The sequence below is a fragment of the Solanum pennellii genome, chromosome 3 (genome assembly GCF_001406875.1).
Source record: "Solanum pennellii chromosome 3, SPENNV200".
Classification (NCBI taxonomy): Eukaryota; Viridiplantae; Streptophyta; class Magnoliopsida; order Solanales; family Solanaceae; genus Solanum; species Solanum pennellii.
In genome coordinates, this window is record NC_028639.1 from 30472677 (window position 1) to 30498280 (window position 25604).

The 25604-nt window shown below is 36.6% G+C and overlaps 1 pseudogene; it reads right to left on the minus strand.

Moving 5' to 3' along the window:
• Nucleotides 1-6315: 6315 nt before the first annotated feature.
• LOC107013305 lies at nucleotides 6316-24107 on the minus strand (annotated as a pseudogene).
• Between the last annotated feature and the right edge of the window lie 1497 nt (nucleotides 24108-25604).

Genomic DNA, 25604 nt, shown 5'->3' on the forward strand with positions numbered 1-25604 from the left:
TTCCTCTTTCTCGACCTCTCTTATACGGACAATCCTTCATCATGTGACCCGGTTTTCTACAACTGTAACAAGCGTTAGATCCCCTTCTACACTCTCCTACATGAAGTTTGCCACTACAAGGTGGCCTCTCCTAAGATCGACAACATCTCAAGAAGGTCGACATTATCCAACAATTTCGGAAATACGCTATTGAAGGCCCTTGAATTGCGATAAAACATAGGAGAGAGAATCAAGAGGACAACAGAATTGTACTCCTAGTGGGATTGATTGTGCTCTTCATCTCTTTCTCTTGCAAATCAGAAACTACAAAGGCTACTATTGTAATGGCCTTCAGAAAGAGTTGCGATTTTTCTAACAAGGAGTCTACTGATGTCGTGTCTGCTGGTCTCATCATGTTGGACCGATTACTCAGTGTAAGTTCAAAAATATTGGGCTAGATGGATATGAATACTTCACTTATTTGGAGGCGATGAAAAACAACAACTCTCATACGATGGTCGAAGTGCAACACCTACGGGCAATCTTGCGTCTGTATTCTTCGGAGAATCTTATCAAATGGGCTCCAACTTTGGTGATTCCGAAGATTCAATGGATTCTCCAACTTCAATGAATATCAATGCTTTGATGGCTGACTCAACTGACATGGACGAGAAGTTTGCGATGATGGAGCAAACCATTGAGGCCTTGAAGAAATCTGTTGATGAAAAAAATCTTCATATTGCTCAACTTATGAACAAGTTGGAGACCTTTACACTTGGAGAGTCAAGTCATGTTCCCACTTGTCCATCTGGTTTTGATCAACGAAACAAGGACGTTGAGGAATCTCTAGCAAAGCCCAAATTTCAAAAGGAGAAACAATCTGCTTAAGTTGCTGCATTATCTGTCCAACAGTTTCAAGACATGATAATGTACACCATCAGGGCTCAATATGGTGGAACACCACAAAGTTCCTCATATTACTCCAAGCCATATACTAGATGAATTGATTGTCTATCAATGCCAACAAACTATCAGCCACCAAAGCTACAACAATTTGATGACAAGGGGAACCCAAGGCAACATGTCGCCCACTTTGTTGAAACTTGTAGTAATGCTGGAACACATGGTGACCTTTTGGTAAAACAGTTTGTTCGTTCGCTAAAAGGGAATGCATTCGACTGGTACATAACCTGGAACACGAGTCTATTGATAGTTCGAAGCAACTCGAGAAGGAATTTCTCAATCGTTTCTACAGTACTCACCAAACTGTAAGCATGATAGAGTTGACCGGCAATAAGCAAAGAATGGATGAGCCAGTGGTGGATTACATCAATCGATGGAGATAATTGATTTTGGACTGCAAAGATCGTCTTTCTAAAATATCTGTTGTGGAAATGTGCATTTAGGGAATGCATAGGGAACTTCTATACATACTATAAGGAATAAAAACACGAACATTTAAGGAACTTGCTACACGAGCACATGACATGGAGTTGAGCATCGCGAGTCATGGGAAGGCATCTCCTTTTGCTGATTTGACAAAAGAAAAAAAGGAGTTCAGAAAAGGTATGACCTCAATGACCCAAACTAAGGAATCTATGGCGGTGAAAGCAACTTCTGTAAAGGTCACCACCAAGATTAAACTAAAAGAGGAGGAATCCCAAGTCAATATCCAAGAGAGGAGAGGCGACATCCAACCTTGAAGGAGCTAAAGGCAAAGGTTTACCCATTTCTAGATGCAGATGTACCTATGATCCTTGAGGAATTGCTAACTACGAAAGTTATTGATCTTCCTGAATCAAAGAGGCCCGAAGAGATCAATAAGGTTGGTGATCCTAGATATTGCAAGTTTCATCGCGTCTTTAGCCACCCGACAAATAAATGCTTTATCTTGAAGGAGAAGATCATGATGTTCATAAGTGAAGGAAAAATCATTATTGACCAAGATGAAACAGCGGAGGAAAATCATGCTAGTGTAGCACTAAATCAAAAGAAGTGTTCAATGTCGCCATCTATTCTAAACACCACTTTCTTGTGATTCGGAAGTTTAGCGCCTATTGAAGTTGATGTTCCCAGGAAAACTATTGAGGGTTCGCTAGAGATAGACAACCACAAAAAAAGTGAAGTTGACGGTTGGACTTTGGTTACTCGTAAGAAGCGGTGACATCAAGCAGTTCTTAGGATACGACTTCCTAAGAAAAGATCAACAAGGAGTGATGTGAATCAACTACAACCACCAAAAAGCGTCAAGCCTTATACTATCCTAAAGATCAATGATTCTTCATCGCATAAGGTTCGAAGGCCCATTACATTGGATGAATTCTTTCCTAAAAAATTCTTTTGCGGTAGTCAAATTGGTGCAACACATGTTATTTCCAGCATAGACGAAACAAAGGAAAATGAAGGCGAGCATAATCCAATAATAACACAAGAACATCAAACTGATGAAAATTTGCCCCATGTTGTGCTACAATATCCTACACAGATGATGACTTGCTGTTAGGGTATAAGCTACATAATAGGCCCTTATTTGTTGTAGGGTATATTCGAGAACAACATCTTAATTGCATACTAATTGATTGTGCTTCGGCAGTTAATATCACGCCAAAAGTTCTAAAAAATCTTGGGATCTCCATTGATGAATTGTCCAAAAGTAACCTAACGATTGAAGGTTTCAATCACGGAGGAAAATGATCCATAGGGAAGATTCGTTTAGGATTGTCCATTGGCAATGTGAAATCAAACACTTTGATTCATGTCATAGATTCAAAAACATCATACAACTTGTTGCTCGGACGTCCTTGGGTTCATGAAAATAGGGTTGTACCATCTACTTTGCATCAGTGTATGAAGTATATGAAAGATGGTGAAGTCGTCAAAATAGATGCAGACATCAATCCTTTCACTGAGACGTAGTCATATTTTGCAGATTCAAAATTCTATTAGAATTGTGGAAAAGCAAATATGGAGGAACATGTAGAAGCCAACCCAATTGATCTTGAAGATAGTAAAGTTCATTGGGCCGCTATCAAGATGTCTAAGAAGAGAACGAAAGAGTTTTCCATTAATCTTTCACTACCTAAAGGAGACTTACAGACTAATATGGCCGACGAGCAACCAATTTTTTGCTATATTCCATGTGAACATCGAAAAAAGGGGCAACCGCTACTAGAGGAATGTACTCAACAAGTCCAACCACTGAGGAAGGAACTTAGTCACATAATATTCCGAGATTTGAAGGAGAAAATGACTGTCCCAGTTGCACAAGTTCCGTGTATCGCTTTGAAGCCCTCCAAAGGCAATATCCAAGTACGATAAAAGGGAACTTTGATCAAAAGGTCCGCATATTATTTGAAAAATCAGGCTATGATTTCTCAAGTCCAGCAAAGTTAGGAGAACTCCAGGATGAAGTCACTGGTGAAAGATACACGGGCTTACAAAGTCTCAGATGCAATTGAGAAAGCAAGGATATCATGTCGCCACTCCTAAGGTTGGGTTTAGGATTCAGCTTGCTGGAGCCTCTTCGAATTTCGTCTAAGAAGGGGAAAGAATAACTTCATCCCACTACACGTCTAAAGAAAATACAAAGGAAGCTAAAGAGGGTAAAACACCATGATGAACTTCGGTGTTTGAACACATTGGAAGACTGACAATTCGTGTTTTTGCATTTGAAAGATTGAGCCACAAGGATGAAAGAGGATCTTCTAAACAAGTGGACGAATATGCCACCACCTCAAATACTTCTGTATTTCATCGCTTGGGAATCAAAAGAATGTCATTATCCAAAAGGAGGTTGTTGGAGCATGAAAATCAAGATTCTTGTGATGTAATTGACGATAAGGAGATTCATAGTGTTTTCCCATCACGTATAAAGAGAAAGGTTGTATTGTCAATCACCACTGATGGTTCTTTTAAGGTGAAAAGAAGCGTAATTGTTTTCACCAACCAATTTCATGAAGAATCCAAGAAGGAGGAAGATAAAGCCATCACAGTCTTCGTGGGAAGTGAGGTGGAAGATTCAAACTTGACACAATTATTCTATCACATAACAAAGGAAGAAGGTACAGACGTTGATGATACGAATGATGATGTCCTAGAGGCTCCCACTAAACTAGAGGATGGCGTACAATCAACCGTAGACGACCTCAAGGAACTAAATCTAGGCACTCTGGAAGATCCACGTCCAATCTTCATTAGTGCACTTCTTAAAACAGAAGAAGAGAGGAAATACTTCAAGTTATTGGTTGAGTTCAAGGATATTTTTTTTGGTCATAAAAAGAAATGTCGGGCCTTAGTCCCAAGATAGATATTCATCATTTGGGGATAAAAAAGGGAACACGTCCTATAAAGCAGTCATAACAAGTGTTTTGTCCTGAGTTGGTAACACAAATTGAAGCGGAGGTCAATAAGCGCATCAAAGCTGGATTTATTCGAGAAGTGAAGTACCCATTATGAATCTCAAATATTGTACGTATTAAGAAGAAGAATGGTCAAATACGCGTCTGCGTTGATTTTAGAGATTTGAACAAGGCATGTCCAAAAGATGATCTCATTGAAAAAAACTTAGTTTCCATTTTTTTTCAAATGTGAAAACATTTCTTTTGAACTTCTTTGGGAATAATAATCCCCATATATTTCTTTGAAGGAAGAACTTCAACTCTTTACTCTTTACTTAGCTTGAAACTTGAGTCTTAAAAAAACTCTTAGGGAATATATAGCTCCGTTATAACTTTTTGAGAAATGAACTCAACTCTTTACTTGTTACTTAACTTAAAACTTGAATTTTAAAAAAACTCTTAGGGAATACATATCTCCGTTATAATTTTTTGAGAAATGAACTCAACTCTTGATTTGTTACTTAACTTAAAAATTGAGTCTTAAAATAAAGTTAAAACGTTGTTAAAGACCTTTGGAAACTTTTAAAAAAACTTGCTTTGACTTTCTTCTTAACTTTTGCACTTGACTCTTAACTTCTATAACTTAAATCTTAAGTTTCCTTGAATTGGATTATGGATTGAAAGTTCATGATCTCATAATTCAGAGGCGTGGGGAGCCAGGCCTTAAACTTCAGAGGCCATGTTGGGGAACTCTGGCTGGCAGGCCGCCCCGAGGACCTACGGACAAAGATTGTCCTGTGGGTCTATGGTAGGCGTGGCGCCCCATTGTATTACAGACATAATTCTTGACTTTTCTCCTACGTTTTAATCTCTAAGACCTCTAAACTTCCATGGTTCTTTCCCCAAACACTTAGGCTCATTATTACCCTCAATAACCAATATATTTAAGTCAAAAAACAACCCGAAAAAATGAATCAAATCAACACTAGGCATCCAACAAATCAACCAACCAGAATTCAACAATGTTCTTCAAAAACTTCACTTTTATCACTAAACCGACTCGAAAATCAATCAATTGAAACATGTTTGGTGTGTAGGTGAACTGACCCAACACTAAAATATCTCACATACCTTTTTAGGGATCATTATCAATGAATTCCACAAGCCAAACTTCGATGAACGTTCTTGTTTCCTCTTCTCCTTTCTCCTATTTTCTCATTTTCTCTCAAAACCCCAACTTGTTTTCTAAAAGCGTGAATGGAATAAGGTCAGTTTAGACCCCAATTTATTACCTAAAATGACATAAATAATTGGGTAAGTAAAATACAAATTTGTCCTTCCCAAATTCGGAATGGCCTATCCTTAATCCAACAACCCAACTTCCGAAAGGCATAACCCACTCATAAGATATCGAAATCGCACAAACTTGGCGTCGTTGGAAAGATCTCTCAAAGGGATTTCCAACCATATCAAGAATTACCTCTAACTCATCTTGAGCTAGGAGTTATAACCATTTCAAGTTAACCAAAAACTCACTTTTTCCTACCATATCAAGAAAATTTCCAGATTTAATTCTTTCCAAAACTGACTATTTCAACTTCTAAGCTTCTTCCTAGTTATTTCAATTTGCGACGTGTTACAATATAACCCTTGGGAACATTCATTGTCGAATGAGATTACTTCTTATTAGGCTTATGATGTAACATCTTACATTCAGCTCAAATACCCAACATGAAAATATAAACACAACATGCCAACCTAATATCAATGCGAAGAAAAGGATTAGTACCTCAATTTGGAACTTCTCTAGATTTGAAGAGATGTGGGTATCTGTTCTTCCTATCCTCTTTAGCTTCTCAAGTAGCTTATCTACAGACTGATTTTGCTTCTTACCGAATCTCATAACACCTTTCATGTGTAAACATTTAAAGTAATTCAATCATCTACCATTAGTACACACAACCTACCTTGATATATCAATACACCATCTCCCCTTTGTTCAAAAGACATCACTTTTTTGCTTATGAACATTTTCCTTTAATTCAAGCCAGATAGGGTCTTGGTCTTGCTCGCCTTTTACTTTTGATACTAATAATGATTCAGAATCATTCATCACCACTGCTCCTCCTTCTGTGGAATTAAATAATCAAATTTCTAATCGTGCAAGTCTATGCACCTCCTTTGCTAACTCTTTCTTATCTTCCTGAAAATGGGCGGTACTACCCATAGACAACCTTCTTTGTCTAATATTAATCTATTTCTAACTAAACACATGCTGAAATCTCTTGCATCGGTGAACCCTTCCACATGAACACCATAAAGATAAACGACGCCATCTTTCAAAGCAAATACTACAACAACCAACTCTAAATCATGGGTTGGGTAATTCTGCTCATGAACTTTCAACTCTGTTGGTGCCATTCTGTATGGAGGAAAATATAGGACATGTATCTGGAATGATGTGTATGTCGAAGTATATTTCTCTCTTAGGAGGGACTCTAGGTAGGTCATCAGGATTGACTACGGGAAACTCTTTTACTACTGAAACTGAAACTGACTTAATAGGATGTATCACAACACTAGAGTCATTAACTCAGACCAAATGATAGACACACCCCTTAAAACTAACTTTCTTGCCTTAAGGTACGAAATGAAATGACCCTTAGACACTGCTAAACTGCTTTTCCACTCTAAGACTGACTCATTTAGAAAATTGAAACTTAACTACTCGAAATCTATAATCAACTGAGGCATAACATGCATGAAGCTAATCCATACCAAGAATGACATCAAACTCTACCATGTCTAACTCAATTAATTCAGCCATGGTACTTTTATGATTGATGATAATGGGACAATCACGATAGACTCTCTCTGCTAGAATGGACTCACCATTAAGTGTAGAAACACTGAATGGTTCGCTAAGTTGCTCAGGAATAACATCGAAATTCGCAGCAACAGATGGAGTTACAAAAGATAAACTCACTCCTGGGTCTAGCAAAACATAAACACCAAAGTCAAAGACTTGAATCATAATAGTGACAACATCTGGCGAATCCTCTTGCTCTTGGCGACCGTTGATAGCATATAGGCGGTTTGTTTCTCTGCTGGTACCATTTCCTTGCATATTCTTTGGAAACTCTTTCATGATGTGATCCTCTTGTCCACACTTGTAGAAACTTGTCTGTCCCTGATGGAACTTTTTTTGGGTGGGTTCTACCACACCTAGCACATGTAGGAGCCCAGTTACCTCTTTGTGCCACACTACCCTGAGACTGTGCAAGTCTAGCTATAAAGTTCTCCGAATTCTGGCCAATATACTCACCTTTATTTCTGGGTGCAAGTGCACTAGCAGATGATGGAACATGTCTCTTTTGTTCCTTTTGGAAAGATGGCCGGAGACATAACTCTTCTGCTTCGCGGATTCATTCCCTGTCTTGTCTCTCTTATTCTTGAACTCTTCTCTATCCCTAAGCTTCTCTTTGTCAACTTGCTGAACATGGATCATAAGCCATTCTAGGGCCATATCCCCTATCTGCATAGCTGCCTTGCCTTCTTTGCTTGACTGACGAGACATCTTAGCAACAAATAAATTCATTCTTCTCCTCATGTCAGCAACCATCTCCGGAGGGAAAGTTGTGCAAACTTCAGACTGTACTTATGAACACTCACAATCTTCAGATTAAGGGTGAGAAACTCTCTTCTCTTTGCCTCTTTCAACTCACGAGGAATGAAATGTCCCATGAAACCACTCTCAAACACATACCAAACTCACTATTGGCGCATCATCAACCCTATTCTTTTTCCGCTGGTCTAATTAATTTCTAGCGATCCCCTTCATTTGGTATGCAACTAGTTCCACCCTCTCCGCTTCAGCAACATGCATTACATCAAATACCCTTTTAAACTCCTCAATAAAGTTCTCTGGATCCTTAGTGACACTTGAACCTGTGAAGCTTGGGGGATTCATCCTCAAAAGCTCACAGATCCTTGAAGTACCAACCACTCCCTATCGATCATCTCTCTTTCCAATTTTATAGGTCGCAACTTGACTTAACATCTTGATAGTCTCACAGAATTCAACATGGGTAACTTCTCAATGAGGTTGCACTTCAGGTTCATTTGGAAATTCTTGTTCCTCAAAATTCCTCCTAGCTGGACGACCTATGACTTCTCTTTGTGGAGGAATGATTCTCTTAAAATACGCACATGCACGAATTAGAAGGAAACTTTTTAGAGATAAAACTCTAACACACTAAAGGAATATGAAAGAAGTGAAGATATTCCTAGATGTTGCAGCCTCCGAATTATAGATGTAGCGCGCTTCATACCGATAACTAGGACTTCGCAGAAATGGCTTCATAGACTCCCAAGGAATCTTTAACTCTGTGCTCTGATACCAAGTTTTTCATGCCCTGAGCCTATAGCCTAGATGTGGCCGGCACTCGAAGACCATTGCTGGTCCTAAGCAATCCTTGTCCTGGCTTACTTACTCAGAGGAAGACTTAAAGAACTAAGACAAGGATTAAGATGCAAACTAACTCAACTGTCTAGAACTGAAATAAAAATTTGTTTTAAAATAAACATTTACCTTAGCCAAAATGGCAACTTAAATATGAAAATAAGTTAATAACAAAAATTATGACGAAAGAACTAACAACTGACTGACTATCTATGAACTAAGAAGGATGTTGGGACATACCCACAACATTTTAATGAACAAAACTATAAAGAAATAAAAATGGATCCTCCATAATGCAAGGAGGATCACCAACGAACTCTCAACTGCTCACTAGATCAACAGTGCGCTGGAATGTCGATCCTAGTTACATGCGTCTTCATCATAATACGATGCAGGACAACTGGCATCAGTACATTGAATGTATGACTATGCGAGTTGGAGTGCTAATACAACATAGTCTTGAAGGAGATTCTGAAAGAAACACTCCTCTTGGCTCTTCTCAACTCATGAATACTTAACTAAACTCATTTCAATATTAAGCAATTCAAAAGCAAGTCCATAATAACGAAAAGTTGTTTAAAATCATGCTAAAAACTTTGTGTGTATTCAAAGATACAAAATAACCTGATGTCAATTCATAATCATAATAAATGACATATCATACTTCCTCTCAAAATCTACTTGTGTAATGCATGAATGATGTCCCATACCCTCATTCATACTAAGCAAAACCTCTTGAGGAACAATGCAACTATTGCTATGGAAGTTTCTATAACCGACAACCATCACTTAATAGTCATAGTGATGATACAACGTTACTCTGCCCACGCTGCCCGGCCATCCTAACCTTGCCCCTGAACTGCCTAATGGATCTACTAGTCTGTTGTGAAAAGGATTCATCTAAAAAGTATGACCCTTTTCTACCTACGATGAATACATGGTTTTCATAGAGACTTTAGTTAATATGAATCTCGCATTCCCACAATGCTCAATACTACTCCCAAAAATACTCTTATCTTATATGTTTTAAAAACAACTTTTCCTGTGATTTGAGATTAGTGCTCAAAAATTTAGCTTAAAGGCTATATTGGAAATTTCAATTTCCCTGCTTGTTTTATTTTATAAAGCTATAACTCTTTTCTAAAAACTAGACTAAAGGCTCTTTGAAAAACTTAGTTTCCGTTCTTGTTCAAATGCGAAAACATTTCTTTTAAACTTCTTTGGGAATACATAGTCCCCATATACTTCTTTGAAGGAAGAACTTAAACTCTTTACTCTTTACTTAGATTGAAACTTGAGTCTTAAAACAACTCTTAGGGAATAGATAGCTCTCTTATAACTTTTTGAGAAATGAACTCAACTTTGTACTTGTTACGTAAATTGAAACTTGAGTATTAAAACAACTTATAGGGACCTTATATTTTTGAGAAATGAACTCAACTCTTTACTTGTTACTTAACTTTAAACTTGTGTCTTAAAACAACGTTAAAACGTTGTTAAAGACCGTTGAAAACTTTAAAAAAATTGTTTTAACTTGCTTCTTAACTTTTGGACTTGACTCTTAACTTTTTTTTTGACTTATCTTAACTTTTCATGAATTGGATTATGGATCTAAGGTTTATAATCTCATGTTTATGGACGATTTCATGATGTTTAGATGTATCTTAGATTGTTAGAATCAACTAGGAAATATATGTACATCACTTAGAAACTAGCTCGAAAAGATGGGGGAAGAATCGGGTGAACTAGTGTTCTTGGCGCTCTGAGAGGCGTGGGACGCCAGGCCCCAAACTTCAGAGGCCATGTTTGGTCACTCTAGCTGGCGCGCCACCCCAAGTCCCTATGGACAAAGATTTTCCTATGGGGCTATAGGAGGTGTGGTGCCCCAAGGCCTTACGGACAAACATTCTCAACTTTTCTCATCCGTTTTTCATCTCTAAACCCTCTTAACTTCGATGGTTGTTTCCCCAAACACTTAGGATCATTAGTAACCTCAATACCCAATAGATTTAACTCGAAAAACAACCTTGAACACGAATCAAATCAACACTAGGCATCCAATAACTAAACCAACAAGTATTCAACAATGTTCTTCAAGAACTTCACTTTTTATCATTAAACCAACCCGAAAATCAATGATCTGAAACAATTTGGGTGTGTGGGTAAAATGACCCAACACTGAAGTATCTCACATACGTTTTTAGGGATCACCCCGATGAATTCCACAAGCCAAACTTTGATGATCTTGAACGTTCTTGCTTCCTCTTCTCTTTTCTCTTCTTTCTCCTCTTTTCTCCTCTTCTTTTCTCTTCTCTCAAAACCCTAACTTGTTTTCTGAAAGCGTGAACTAAATATGGTCAGTTTAGACCCCAGTTTATTATCCAAAAAAGACATAAAATTGTTGGGTAAGTAAAAGACAAATTTGCCCTTCCTAAATCCGGATTGGACTATCCTTAAACTTCCGAAAGGCACAATTCACTTATACGATATCGAAATCGCGCAAACTTGGCGTCGTTAGAAAGATATCTCCAAGGGATTTCCAACCATATCAAGAACTACCTTTAACTCATCTTGAGATAGGAGTTATTACCGTTTCAAGTTGACCGAAAACTCACTTTTTCCTAACTTAAGAAAATTTCCATATTTTAATTCTTTCCGAAACTGACTATTTCAACTGCTAAGCTTATTTCTAGCTATTTCAATTTGCATGATGTTACATAAAATATGACTTTTCCCATCACTATGAAACTTTCTCTTTATATGAAAACTATCCTAACACTATTAAAACTTAAACGGTGAGGGAAAAACCTCCCCATTAAGTCAATTGGTGGCATAATATCAAAAAAAACACATGGCAAGATAAAAAAGAACTTGACAAATTTTTATTTAAATTTTCCTCTAAATCACTAAAATCAATTTTTTAGAGTGCATGTTTTTTGTTATATTGCTTGAAGAATATAGTTTTCTTTCTTCATGATATGTGACTCGGATTAGGTGATTGTGTTATATATGTGGATTTGTATTACGATATTGTGGTAAATTGTTTACATTTATTTTGTGGATTTTGTATTGATATTGCACCGATTCTTTCCTTGTTGAGTATATGTCCTCTCTCAATAGCTGATTCGTGACTTCAATTAGGAACGTCTAACTTCGAATTCAAGCGTGATCTATTCTTCTAGGATGTACAATTCCTCTATTGTTCTTGTCCATATTTTCAGACTAAGACATTCTTAGACGATGGGTCATTTGTTTAAAGTTACGGTGTTGCATCTCATTTATGTCAGACATTAGAGTTACAATATTACAACTTTCAGTTCTCAATGATTTATTTTCTCAACTAGGAAATTTGACCGCACTTCGCCCGCGATTATTTCATTAAAAAAATTTAAATAAATTTATGCTAAAGTATTTTAGTTAAAATTAATTTGAGAGACAAAAGATGCATGTCACACCCCGAGCCTACACCTAGGGCGGGCTTGGTACTCGAGAACCATGGTCGGCCACAAGCGAACCCTTGGCCTGCCTTACTACTCAACGGAATCCTTAATGTAACAAAGATAAGCTCATATAAAAACTAGAATGTTATAAAGAAAATATTCAACTAGCCAATAAGGCAAACTCAAGACTTAAAACTAACAACTAAATGAAAATGACTAAAGAACTCATATCTACTGTCTATGAAGCCTCTAGATACTAAGAGAGATGTTGGGATAAGACCCCTGATCATCCTAACAACTAAAGTAGCCAAAAGTATAAAACAAAACATAACCAAAGGGATCCTCTGGAAATCAAGGAGCTCACAATAGACTCTGAGATGCTCGACTGGATCAACGAGGCGCTGGATGCTGATCCTGATTACCTATATCTACATCATACAACGATGCAAGCCAAATAACATTAGTACATTGAAAGTACAAGCATGTGAGGGAAAAACTAAACATGACATAAGCTTTAAATAAATTCTCAACTCAATGCATAAATAAACAACAGTAAAAAAATACATTTTATATAAAACTTTTAAAACAGTAAGTACCAACTCAATATACATATATAGTAAAGAAATATTATTGTATGGAGTTTCTCTAACCGACAACCATCACTATGAGCTGAAGTGATGATATAACGTCTCGATCACGCTGCCAGAACTGTCCTAAAACTTACCGGGATACAAAATGTCTCAACTAAGTGTATCCACTAATCTATGCTAAAAAGCACTAAGGAATCATCTAAAAAGTATGACCCTTTCTACCCACGATGGCTACATAATTTATATAGACATTGAGTTATTATGAAGTCGTCCCCACATCGGTGATCAATAATATTCCCAAAATAATCAACTCATATATTTTAAAAACAAAAACTCTTTCTGTGGTTTAAGATAATTACTCAAAGACTAGCTTAAAAGCTCTCTTAGAAATCAATGTTTCCTCTCTTGTTTAAATGTGAAAAATTTACTCTTTGGAAATACTTAGTTCCTATATACTCTTTTTGAAGAAATGAACTTCATTTGTTACTCTTACTTAACTCAAAACTCAAGTCTTAAAACAAGTTTAAAACATTTGTGAAATACTTCTTGAAAAGACTATGAACTTTTAGACTTGGATCTTAACTTTCCTTGAATTTGAATTTATGGATTCAAGGTTATGATTCACATTTATGGATGATTTCTAAATGTTAAGAAGTTATTTAGAGTAAGTTAGAATCAATAGGAAGTGTTTGTAAGTAACACCCCAAAAATTTTTTTGAATTGAGACTCAAATCTTCCTTCGTTGTGAGTAGGATTTTACCAAAGAAACTAAATTTTTTTGAATGTTAAGGTCACTAGATGTAGCACCTTGAGTTCCAAGAAGAACTAAATTGGAAATAGCAAAATCTAAAATTTTGCATGTTAAGCTAAGTATGAGTTTTGGATCAACTTCAAATGATCATAACTCCTATATCAGGATGAGCTAGATGTGCTACTAGATATCGTAGGAGATGTATTTGAATTATCTTTCGAGTTTGTATGAGGGAGATATGTCCTTTCGAAGTTGGGATTTCTAGATAAGGAAAATCAAAATTGGATTTTAATAGGGTATTTTGGTCTTTTCCTTATACGATCCAGTTTAATTCATTTTTAGTAATGTTTTAAGGTCTAATCCTATTAGGTTCAGTTTTATAATCCTAAATATGCCTATGGTTTAGTTGAGAGTTCAAGAAGAGAAAAGAAAAGAGAAGAGGAGAAAGGAGGAAAGGATCAAAACGTTCGTTCAGGTAATCGAAGATTTTGCCAAGAACCTATTCCTTAGGTATTTAAGCTTCCATAGTGTTGGGTTGTTCACTCACGCGTCAAACATGTTATTTTCAACGTAATTTTGTTCTTGCAATTTAAGGATTTAAGTTCTTAATGAGTTTTCTTGAAGTTTCCTTATCGGTTATGCTTTTATGTAAGATTCTACTTGGGTTAACTTTAAACGACTTACGACTGTAATGACCCGAACCCAAAATGTCATTTAATAATTTGGGTAGTCATTTAAACAATAGTTAATTAATTTATGGATAGTTTATTATTTATTAATAATAATGACCAAGTCTGAAATATTAAAATAGGGTAATAGAAATTATTACTTTTAATACATAAGTAATTTAGAAAAGAAAATAAAGGGAAGAAAGGAAATTAACCTATGTGAGTGCGGTGTGAGCACATAAGGACGAACTGCTCCTCTAGCAATTTCAAGTTAAATTTACAGATTTGCATATAGTTGCATTAATTGTTCCTTCACATGCCTGTATTATATATATAATGTTTGAGAATTAGATGATTTAGGTTATACTTCAGCGGACTGTTTCTTCTTTTTTCTATTTAAATGAGTTTTTTAATCCTATTATTATACAATTTGTAGAAAGTTGATTTATGTTATTGAATGATTTTCTGAAAAGTCAAAGTTAGTCTTTTGCACTTTTCTGTAGTTGAAATTAGTGGGTCTGTAATTGGAATTTGATTTTGGATTTTTATTTTTATTGAATTATGATTCAAATTTTAACATATTGGTATGGATAATTAAATATAAAGTGTATTATATTATATGAAATTTGTTAAGAGTTGTAGTGTTTGAAGATATTATGACTTAATCCTAAGCTTGAAACATGGAAAATATGATAATTGGAATGTTAGTTGACATCAAGATTTAGGAACTTGATTATAACTTGAGTGAATTTTTGGGTCTAGTACCCATAGTGATATGGTGGTTGTTAGTTTCGAAATTTTTTTGTGATTATTAATGTGAATTGATTGCTTTGAGTTGGAAGCACAACGAAAAAGGAAGGCTCAAGTCTCAGTGCGATTGTTCAAATATTTGAGGCAAACAGATTTTTAAATCCTTGTTAAGTGTATTAAATTTGTATATTTCCTTGTGGTATGTGTTTAGGAGTAATGGGACTTGCTGAAAGGTTGACTTGTCCACTTTGATTAATTCTAATGATGAAAAAGGTAATAAAAGGCAATGTGATAAATTTTTGGTGCGTGATGGGTTGAGAATGGTACGAGAATTGGAGTTATAAAGACAAAGCTTATTACTACATAATGTGGATTGTAATACGAGAATACCAAAGCATATGGGCGTTAGCTGATATATTATTTACTTGATTTATTATGTGTGATTATGTTCATTACTGAACCATATAATTGTGATAATTGAGGTGGTTATATGTCATAGCGACATTTAATTTATTGAGATGTTGCATCATTCCCTTTATTTGATATCAGATTGTGCACATGCATTGACATGAGATTGAGTATGACTAAAAGTCTAACACGTAAAGATCGTTCATGTTGAGATCGAGTATGATTATAATTTGGGCGCATGAAGATCGTCTGTGCATGGAATTGATTATGATTATAAGTTAGGCACGTGGAGATCGTCTGTGTTGTGGATTGTTTGATTTTATGATAGTATATTGAGATCGTCCGCACAGACACATGAAGATCGTTTGTGTCGGTGTATGGACCTCGCGAGTCCCCCATGGGTCGTGAACTCTCGATGTATTTCTGAGGAGTATCATGTATATACGGTTGAGAGAGTACTTGGTATTTTGAGGCATATCATTTCATGGTGTCATATTGCATTGCATCCCATGACATTCTTCATCCTGATGATTATGTATTTTATTGGTATTTGAAAAGTACTTGATATTTGGTTACCTATATTTGATGAACTTGATCTTGTATGTTGTTGATATTGTGAGTGCCTTTTTGTGGAAGTTGTAATTGATGAATATTGAGCTTGTTGTTGAGAATATGTGATTGTTAGAATGTTGGTTTTGAGATATGTGCTTGTAAATGGTGAACTGTTAAGTTGAGCTAATTTTATGCAGATTATAGCTGTGTAGGTTCTGCTGGGGGTGTAAGGAGTACCCGTATTTTATCCCTTTAGTTTGTGTTTAGAGGTTTATTTGCTGAGTACCATATGGTTTGGTACTCACCCCTTGCTTTTACAATTTTTTGTAGGTTATTAGCTTGGACCTTTGTGATATTTTCTCTCTCCTTGTGTGAGGCTTTTACAGAGATTTGTGAGGTAGTTGTTTGTCATTTTAGTGGACCTTCTTACTGTTTATGATCTTGTTCTACTCTAGAAACAATGTCATATGAAACTTGTATTTTTATTTTGAATCAGTTGTAATACTTTAGAGGCTTCTACACGTGACAACCAGGTTTTTGGGGTTTAATTCAGTTGACCTTGTTTTTCGCAGTATTTTATAGTATTAGACTTTTATTCACATTTTACTTCCTCATTCATTATATTAGTTGGGTTTTAGACTAACTTGTCTTGATGGGATAAGATGAGTGCCATCACGTCCATTTTTGGGTTGTAAGAACATGGTATCAGAGTCCCCTGATTCAGAGGTCTCACGTGTGAACAAGCCGAGTCTAAGTAGAGTCTCAAGGATCAGTACGTAGACATCTGTACTTATCTTCGAGAGGCTATAGTGACTTTTAAGAAAAGTATTCACTTCTTGAATCTCTGTCATTTATCATTTGTCCGTCTTGAGTTGTATCCTTTCATTCCATTCTCTCTCACTTATAGTGATCACTCATATATGGTCCCTCATGTGAGTAGTTGATGTCGTGTATGGTTTGAATGTTAGATCTAGTATTAATATGGAAGTAATATACTTATGGAATGTATGGTTAAATTTAGAATGTTTAGAAATTTGAAGGGGTTATGTAAGGTTAGTTACCCTAATACAGTGAATAGTACTTATGTGGTATATATGGTATTTAGAGTGGTTTAACAATTGGAGGTGGAATGATTAAAGAGATGGTTAGATAACCGACATGTAACTTTGGAAACTACAATTAGTAAAGTTATCATAACATGAATCGGCTGCTTAGAAAATGATGAGAATAACGATGCACCAATTGAGGTTAGAATTTCTATTCTGACGTTATAGATTGTATGTATATCAAAGAAGGTCATGATACGACTACTACAATAGTATCGATGCTTACTTGTTTAGAGTTACTAAGTGTGTTACTTTTAAGATTAACCTGACCTACGAAAGAATACATATAGCTTGGGCTAGATACAAAACTGATTTGGTCATATTTTATAGTTATTCCATGTTTAGATTTGGAAATGATCTTCTCGGTAGGTATGATATGTTATAGTGGTGGATCTAATAAATTTTTGTAGTGTGACACTAGTAGTATATGAAAACGGGCACATCAATTGTCAACTATGAATACTAACTACTTAAAGAGTTATCAGTTGTATCGCATGCTCGTATAATGAGGTTCAATGTTGCATTTACATTTGAGAAACCAACTAAGTTTTTATTGTAGATTTTTGGGATTGAGCATTGCGGATAAGAAAGATTTTAGTGAGGGGATTCTTGATACTGTATCAATGTGTTACGTTTAGAAGTGTATCCTGAGGGTTCTAAATGAGGATCAGTGATTTAATCTTAAGGTCCTAGGGAATGGATAGATACCAGAATGAAAAGCTTATGGATAAAGGAAGACTCAAAGAGTATACTTGTATGAAGGTAATTGACGATTTTAGTAAGAAAATGCATATAAGATTGAGATAGTCCTTTGATTTTTGGTTGGTATAACTGTATTTAAGGTGTCATATTGATAAAAAGGTTTACTTTGTGGTGATGATAAGAGATAGTTGAGCATGATGGCAATAAGAGTTCGAAATGAATTGTGATTGAGATGCAACTATATAATAAGGATTATTGGTTATACGAATTTTGTATTGTAATGATGACTTGCAAGTATTTAAGGTTGTGGCTTGATACTATTTGGTGAGTATCCTGATTGCTTAGAAAGTTACAGGAGTTGTTGAGACACCACTTGAATAAAATTGGAAAGAGTTAGAGTAATAAATGGAAAGAATTAGTGTAATGTAGTTTGGTATTTAGAAAGAGTTGATCGAGAACAAAAAAGACAAACTGGGGCAGTAGTCAATATTTTCTTCAACTCCTGAAAGCTTTTCTCACAAGTTTCAGACCATTTAACTTTCACTGTTTTCTGAGTCAACTTCGTCAAAGGAGAGGAAATAGATGAGAAACCTTTTACAAATCTTCTATAGTAACCAGCCAAACCCAAGAAACTTCTAATATCAGTTGGAGATGTGGATCTAGGTCAATTCTGCACTGCCTCAATTTTCAAGGTGTCAAATTTAATACCCTCAGTGGAAACTATGTGACTCAAGACTGCCACAAACTCAAGCCAAAACTCACACTTAGAGAACTTGGCATACAACTCTCTATCCTTTAAAGTCTGAAGAACTATTCTGAGATGACTAGCATGATTTTCTTCATTCCTTGAATAGATTAGTATGTCATCAATGAAGACGATAACAAACATGTCTAAATAAGGTTTGAAGACTCTATTCATAAGATCCATGAATGTTGCAGACACATTGGTCAATCTAAAGGACATGACCAAAAACTCATAGTGCCTATATCTGGTTTTGAAAGTTGTCTTTGGAATATCACATTCCCTTAATCTTTACTGGTGGTAGCCTGATCTGAGGTCAATCTTGGAAAAACAAGATGCACCCTGAAGTTGATAAAAAGATCGTCAATTTTATGATAAAGAAGAATGGTTCCCTTAGGATGTGTATAGATTATCGTCAATTGAACAAGGTTACTATCAATAATTGACGATCCTGAGGGAATGGTAACCTTGTTCAACTGAATGTAATCTATACACATCCTAATGGAACATTCTTCTTTCTCACAAATAAGACTGGAGGGCCCCAAGGTGATACACTTGGTCGAATAAAACCTTTCTCTAAAGGGTCTTTCAATTGCTTTTTTAACTCTTTCAACTCTGCTGGTGCCATTCTATATGGCGGAATAGAGATAGGACAAGTATCAAGAAGAATATCTATATCGAGGTCCATCTCTCTCAAGGACGTACTCCGGGTAGGATAGACTTCAAAAAACTCTTTGACTACTGGGACTGACTGAATGGGAGGTACTTCAATACTTGAGTCATTAACTCAGACTAAGTGATGAATACAACCCTTCAAAACTAACTTTCTTGCCTTAAGGTACGAAATGAAGTAACTCTTAGGCATTGCTGAACTGCTTTTCAACTCTAAGACTAGCTTATTTGGAAACTGAAACTTGACAACTCGAGTTTCACAATCAACTGACGCATAACAGGCATGAATCCAGTCCATACTAGGAATGACATCAAAGTCTACCATGTCTAATTCAATTAAATCAACCTTGGTACTCTTGTGATTGACAAAAATGAGACAATCACGATATACTCTCTCTCTGCTAGAATGGACTCACCAATAGGTGTAGAAATACTGAATGGTTCACTAAGTTTCTCATGAATCATATTAAATTTCATAGAAACATATGGAGTTACAAAAGATAAACTCGCTCCTGGGTCTAGCAAAGCATAAACAGTAAAGTCAAAGACATGAATTATGCCAGTGACAAAATTTGGTGAATCCTCTTGCTCTTGGAAATTGTTAAGATCATACAAGCAGTTTGTTCCTCCACCAATACAAAAAGTAAATCCTCGAGGTGCAACCCGGTCTGGTGGAGAAACTGATGAAGAATGGATTGCCCCCAGTACCATTTCCCTGCTTGTTCTTTGGACACTCTCGCATGAAATGCCCTGTCTGACCACACTTGAAACAACCATTGGAGACCTCATGAAAAATACCTGAGTGGTTCCTACCACACTTGGCATAGGCAGGAGGCTTACTACCTCCATGCGCCACACTACCCTGTGAATATGCAGGTTTAACTCTGGAATTCTGACCATAGTACTCACCTTTATTCCTAGGTGTAGGTGCACTTCTGCTTCTGTTGGAAGGATGACATGTTGGCATTTCTTTTGCCTAGACTAATTCCATGCCTTAGCTCTCTTGTTCTTGGACTCATCTCTGTCCTTCAACTTTTCCTCCTCTACTTGCTGCACATAGATCATCAACCTCAAAATGTCCATGTCCCCAATAAGAATTGCTACCTGGCCTTCTTTGCTTGAAAAACGACCCTAACCAACAACAAACAAGCTCATTTTACTCCTCATATCCTTAACCATCTATGAAGCATAACGAAATAGTTGGGTGAACTTCAACCCATACTCGTGCACACTTAAATATTCCTATTTAAGTGTGAGGAACTCACCTACCCTGACCTCTTTTACTTCTTGGAGAAAGAAACGCCCCAAGAAGGCCTCCTCGAAACAAACCCAACTCGTAGGTGGGCCATCCTCATCTCTACTCTGCTTTCACTAATCAAACCACGTTCTAGCAACACCCTTTATCTGATATGCATCTAGCTCAACTCTCGCAGTATCAACAACATGTATCACATTGAACACCTTTTTCAAATCATCAATGAAGTTCTGCGGATATTCAGTAGTGATCGAACCACTGAACTTGGAGGATTCATCCTCAAGAACTCATGAATACATGAAGTGTCAACCTTTTTTTGGCGAGCTCCTCTCTACTGCCCAGCTTGATTAGTCACCATTTGACTGAGCATCCTTATAGCCTCACGGAACTCAGCATTGGTAACTTTCCCTTGAGGTTTGCACTTCAAGTGCATTAGGTACCCCTTGCTCTTGTGGTTCAATATTTCTCCTCGCTGGACGACCTCTGACTACTCTTCATGGAGGCATGGTTATTTGAAAATACGCGAAAGCACGAATCAAGAAACTTTTTAGAGATCAAACTCTAACGCACGAAAGAAATATGAAAGAAGTGAAGAAACTCCTAAATATTGTTGCCTCTTAATTATACAAGTGGCGTGCTTCACACCGATAACTAGGACTCTACAGATATGGATTCATAGACTCCCTAGGAGTGTTGAACTCTGTGCTATGATACCATGTTTGTCACGCCCCGAGCCTATACCCCAAAGGTTGCTGGCACTTAGAGACCATTGTTGGCCCCAAGAGAACCCCTGACATAGCTTACTTACTCAGCGGAAGACTTAAACATAAGAGATATAACTGAAAGATGTATGCGTACTTAGCCCAAATGGCACTTCAATTCTTTAAACAATATTTTAAATAATAATGTAAAGACAACTGAACTACTAACTCTCCATGAAGCCTCTAAAAACAATTGAGATGGATGTTGGGACAGACCCCACAATCTCCTAATAAAGAAAGAAATACTGAAAACAAGTCCTTCGAAATGCAATGAGGCTCACCAACTGACTCTGAACTTCTCACTGGATCAACGGTGCACTGGAATGTTGATCCTAGTTACCCGTGTCTAAATCATAAGACGATGCCGGTTAATTGACATCAATACATTTAATGTACGAGTACGCGAGTTGGAATGCTAAACAACATAGGCTTGAAAGGAATTTGAAAGAAACTGAAGAACTTACCTAGCTCAACTCAACACAACTGAACTCATTTCAATATAAAGAAATTTAAAACAAGTGAAATACAAAGAAAAGTTGTTTAAAAACATGTTGTAAACTTTGTCTGTATACATAGATACAATTAACTCTGAGATGTATGTAAAAATACAAATACACTGATGCATATGAAAATACAATTACTTATGTGGGAGTTTGTCTAACCGACAAGAATCACATAAGAGCTATAATAATGATACAACGATCTACCACTGCCAGCGCATCCTATACTCTACCAAACGTCAGAATTGCCTAGTGGATCCACTAGTCTACTGTGAAGAGGGTTCATCTAAAAAGTATGATCCTTTTCTACCCATGGTGGCTACATAGTTTTATGGAGATGTGAGTAATCTGAACTCATGCTCGTCCCCAATTTGGTGCTCGATACTACTCCTAAAATACTAGCTCATATGTTTTTAGAACATACTTCTTCTGTAATTTGAGATTAGTAATCAAAACTTAGCTCAAAGTCTAACTTGGAAGTCTCAGTTTCCCTTCTTGCTTCATTTTAGAAAGTTATACTCTTTTCTGAAAACTAGCCCAAAGGCTCTTTGGAAATCTCAGTTTCCATTTTTGTTTAAATGTGAAAACATTTCTTTTAAACTTCTTTGGGAATACATAGTCCCCATATACTTCTTTGAAGAAAAATTCAACTTTACTCTTTACAGAACTCAACTCTTAAGTCATAGAACAAAGTTAAAATGTTTGTAAGACTTACGAAAACTTGAAATGAACTTCTCTTACCTAACTCTTGACTTTGATCTTAACACTTACTTGAATTGACTCTTAACTGATCCTTGAATTAAATTATGGACTCATGGATTATGATTTGTGGTTGGGAAGACTCCATGATGTTTAGGAATGATTCCGAATAGCTAAACCTTAGAAAAGTGACAAAATCACCATCTTGGAACAAGTCCACGACGCGGAGATACACCTAAATAATTGTTTAAGAAATCAGATTTTGATATAGGGGAGTTCGCGTCCTCTCTGCGACGTGGAGCAACATTTGTTCACTCAAGGAACAGGTTCGCGACGTGAACCAAGTACTTGTTCCCGTGTCTGACTTTTTCCTCTTCATTTTCCGTCCCAATTCGCCTAAACTTGATTGTTGTTCTCAAATTCATTTTAGATCCCAATATCCAACATATATACTCAAGAACCTAACTCCAAAAAACTCTAAATTTCAATGGAAAGGTCTTATTAACTCAAAAGTTCAACCCAATTCAAGAACAACATTCAAATTCAAGAACAAAAGTCAAGAACATCAACTTTCAATCTTTATACGACGAATTTCATTGAATTAAAAATGTTTGGCGCATGGGTGAACAAACCCAACCACTATGAGAGACTCACATACCTTTTTAGGGATCACCCCCGAAGAAATCCATAATCTAATGGTCGTTTTCTTGGAATTATTGCTTCTCCTCTTCTTCTCCTATTGTGTTCTTTCTCCATAAGACCTAATGTTAAATTCTCAAACTTTGAAAAGTGAACCAAGTCTGGTTTTTACCCCAATTAGTCCCTTAAAACTAATTAATTTAATTGGGTAAGGAAATGATCAATTTAACCTTTTAATTCCCGTATTGGACATTTCCTTAATATAACAATCCAACTTCCAAAAGGCATAACTCACTCATCCGAATTTGAAATTTCACAAACTCGGTGGGATTGGAAAGATCGTTCCAAGACCTCTCCAACCATTTCTTGAACTACACCTCATACTTCATGAGCTAGGAGTTATAGTTGTTTGAAGTTGACTAAAAACTCACTTTACTTGCTTACCAAATTTCCAGACTTTCAATTTACTTCCAAAAATAACTATTTCCGATTTCTAAACTTCCTTCTAGTTATTTTTAGTTGCGATGTTACAGTCCATGTCCCCAATAAGCATTGCTGCCCAACCCTCTTTGCTTGATATATGGCCCAACCCAGCAACAAATAAACTCATTCTACTCCTCATATCCTTAACCATCTCCGGAGCATAACAGGATAGTTGGGTGAACTTCAATAATATTCATGAACAGTTATATAATCCTGCTTAAGTGTTAGGAACTCACGTACCTTGTCCTCTTTCAGTTTTTGGGGAATGAAACGCCCTAAGAAAGTTTTCTCAAAACACGCCCAACTTACTCGAATACCTATTCCAATTTTGTCAGTGAAGTAATCTGGATCCTTAGTAGTATTAGAACTAGTGAAGCTTGGCGGATTCATCCTCGAGAACTCCCGAATCCTTGAAGTGGCAACCCTTCTTATCGAGCTCCTCTTTGCTGACAAACCTGGTTAGTCACAGCTTGACTCAGCATCCTAATTGACTCTTTGAACTCAGCATTGGTAACTTCCCCTTGAGGTTGCACTTCAGGTGCATTGGGTAACTCTTGTTCCTAAACATTCCTTCTAGTTGGATGACCTCTAACTGCTCATCGTGGAGGCATGATTATCTGAAAACACGCGCAAGTACGAGTTAGTGGGAAACTTTTAGAGATCAAACTCTAATGCACGAAAAGAGTGTGAAAGAAGTAAGATTGTTCCTAAATGTAGTAGCCTCCTAATTATAGATGTGGTGCGCTTCAAACCGATAACTACGACTCTACAGACATGACTTCATAGACTCCCTAGGACTCTTGAACTTTGATACCAAGTTTGTTATGCCCTGAGCCTACACCTTGGGCGGAACTGACACTTGATGACCATTATTGTCCCCAAGCGAATCCTTGGCCTGAATTATTTACTCATCGAAAGACAATATTCATTTTGTAACAACCCAAAAAAATGAATAGGATAAATACTTAAGGTGTTAAGAATGCTTGCGATTATACCAAGGTTCACACGGATTGATACGCGTAGAACCAGACTTTAGAACCCTTACTACGACCAAGTCAACTAACTTGGGGAGTTAGTTGATCTTGGAATGGTTGGTACCAACCATGTGAGGCTCTAGAAAACAAAGATTTAATCGAAAGAGTCTTTACCGAACTTAAAAGAAGAAATTTTAAGTTTTGAGGGTCCAGGGGTAAAATGGTTTTTTCCAGGCCAAGGGTAATATTGTAATTATCCTGAGGAATTAATAAATTAATTAATTAATTTAATTAAAAGATCAATTCGGGTTGGGGCGACCCGAAGTGACCCATTTTCGCAAATAGGGTGCCACTCGGGTTCGAGCCCCACTAGAAGCAACGAATTGATGATTTAATCATCAATTAAAATCTGATTCATTAAGGGTAAAATGGTCCTTTCACGTATTAGTTGAAATAAATTAGATTTGTATTAATTTAAATAAATCCTATTTTGACTAAGACTTGAATTAAGACTCCTAAACCTATGCTAACACTCTCCTAATCAAGTTTATCACCTTTCCACGTTCAAAAAAGAAAAAAAACCTCTCTTGTTCTCCCTGCCAATTGACGTGAAGAAATAGAAACTTTGAAAAAAAATTCTTCACACTTGAGGAACTCACTAAAAAGTCTAAGAAAGCAAGTTAATCAAAAACGTTAAGGCAAGGGAGATTTCTGTCGAGTTGGGTGTGGAACTTTAGGTGAATTGGGCGTGGTTTTGGAGACAAGTTTGGGCAGCAACTGCAAGCTTGAACAACGTCAAAAGGTATGGGTTTCTTCTCTCTTGGTCCCTTTCCCAAGAGGCCCCTTACGATTCAAACTATTCACTTCGAAACTAAGGTTGTTCCCCTTTGTATGTCTTTGTCCCTAGCTCCTACACGAATTCGTAGGATGGGTATGTTGTGCTGGTAGATTTAGGCATGAATGATGTGTTTATATTAAATGAGAATATGTTTATGTGAGGGAAATTACGAAGATGATTATTAAAGTGTGATAAAAAAAAGAGAGGTGTGTGTGTGCACGTTGGCAGTGTGCTTGGCCACTGTTTCGGGTCGTTTAAGACATGTATTTCTTGAGTATTTTATGTGTGAAATGTGT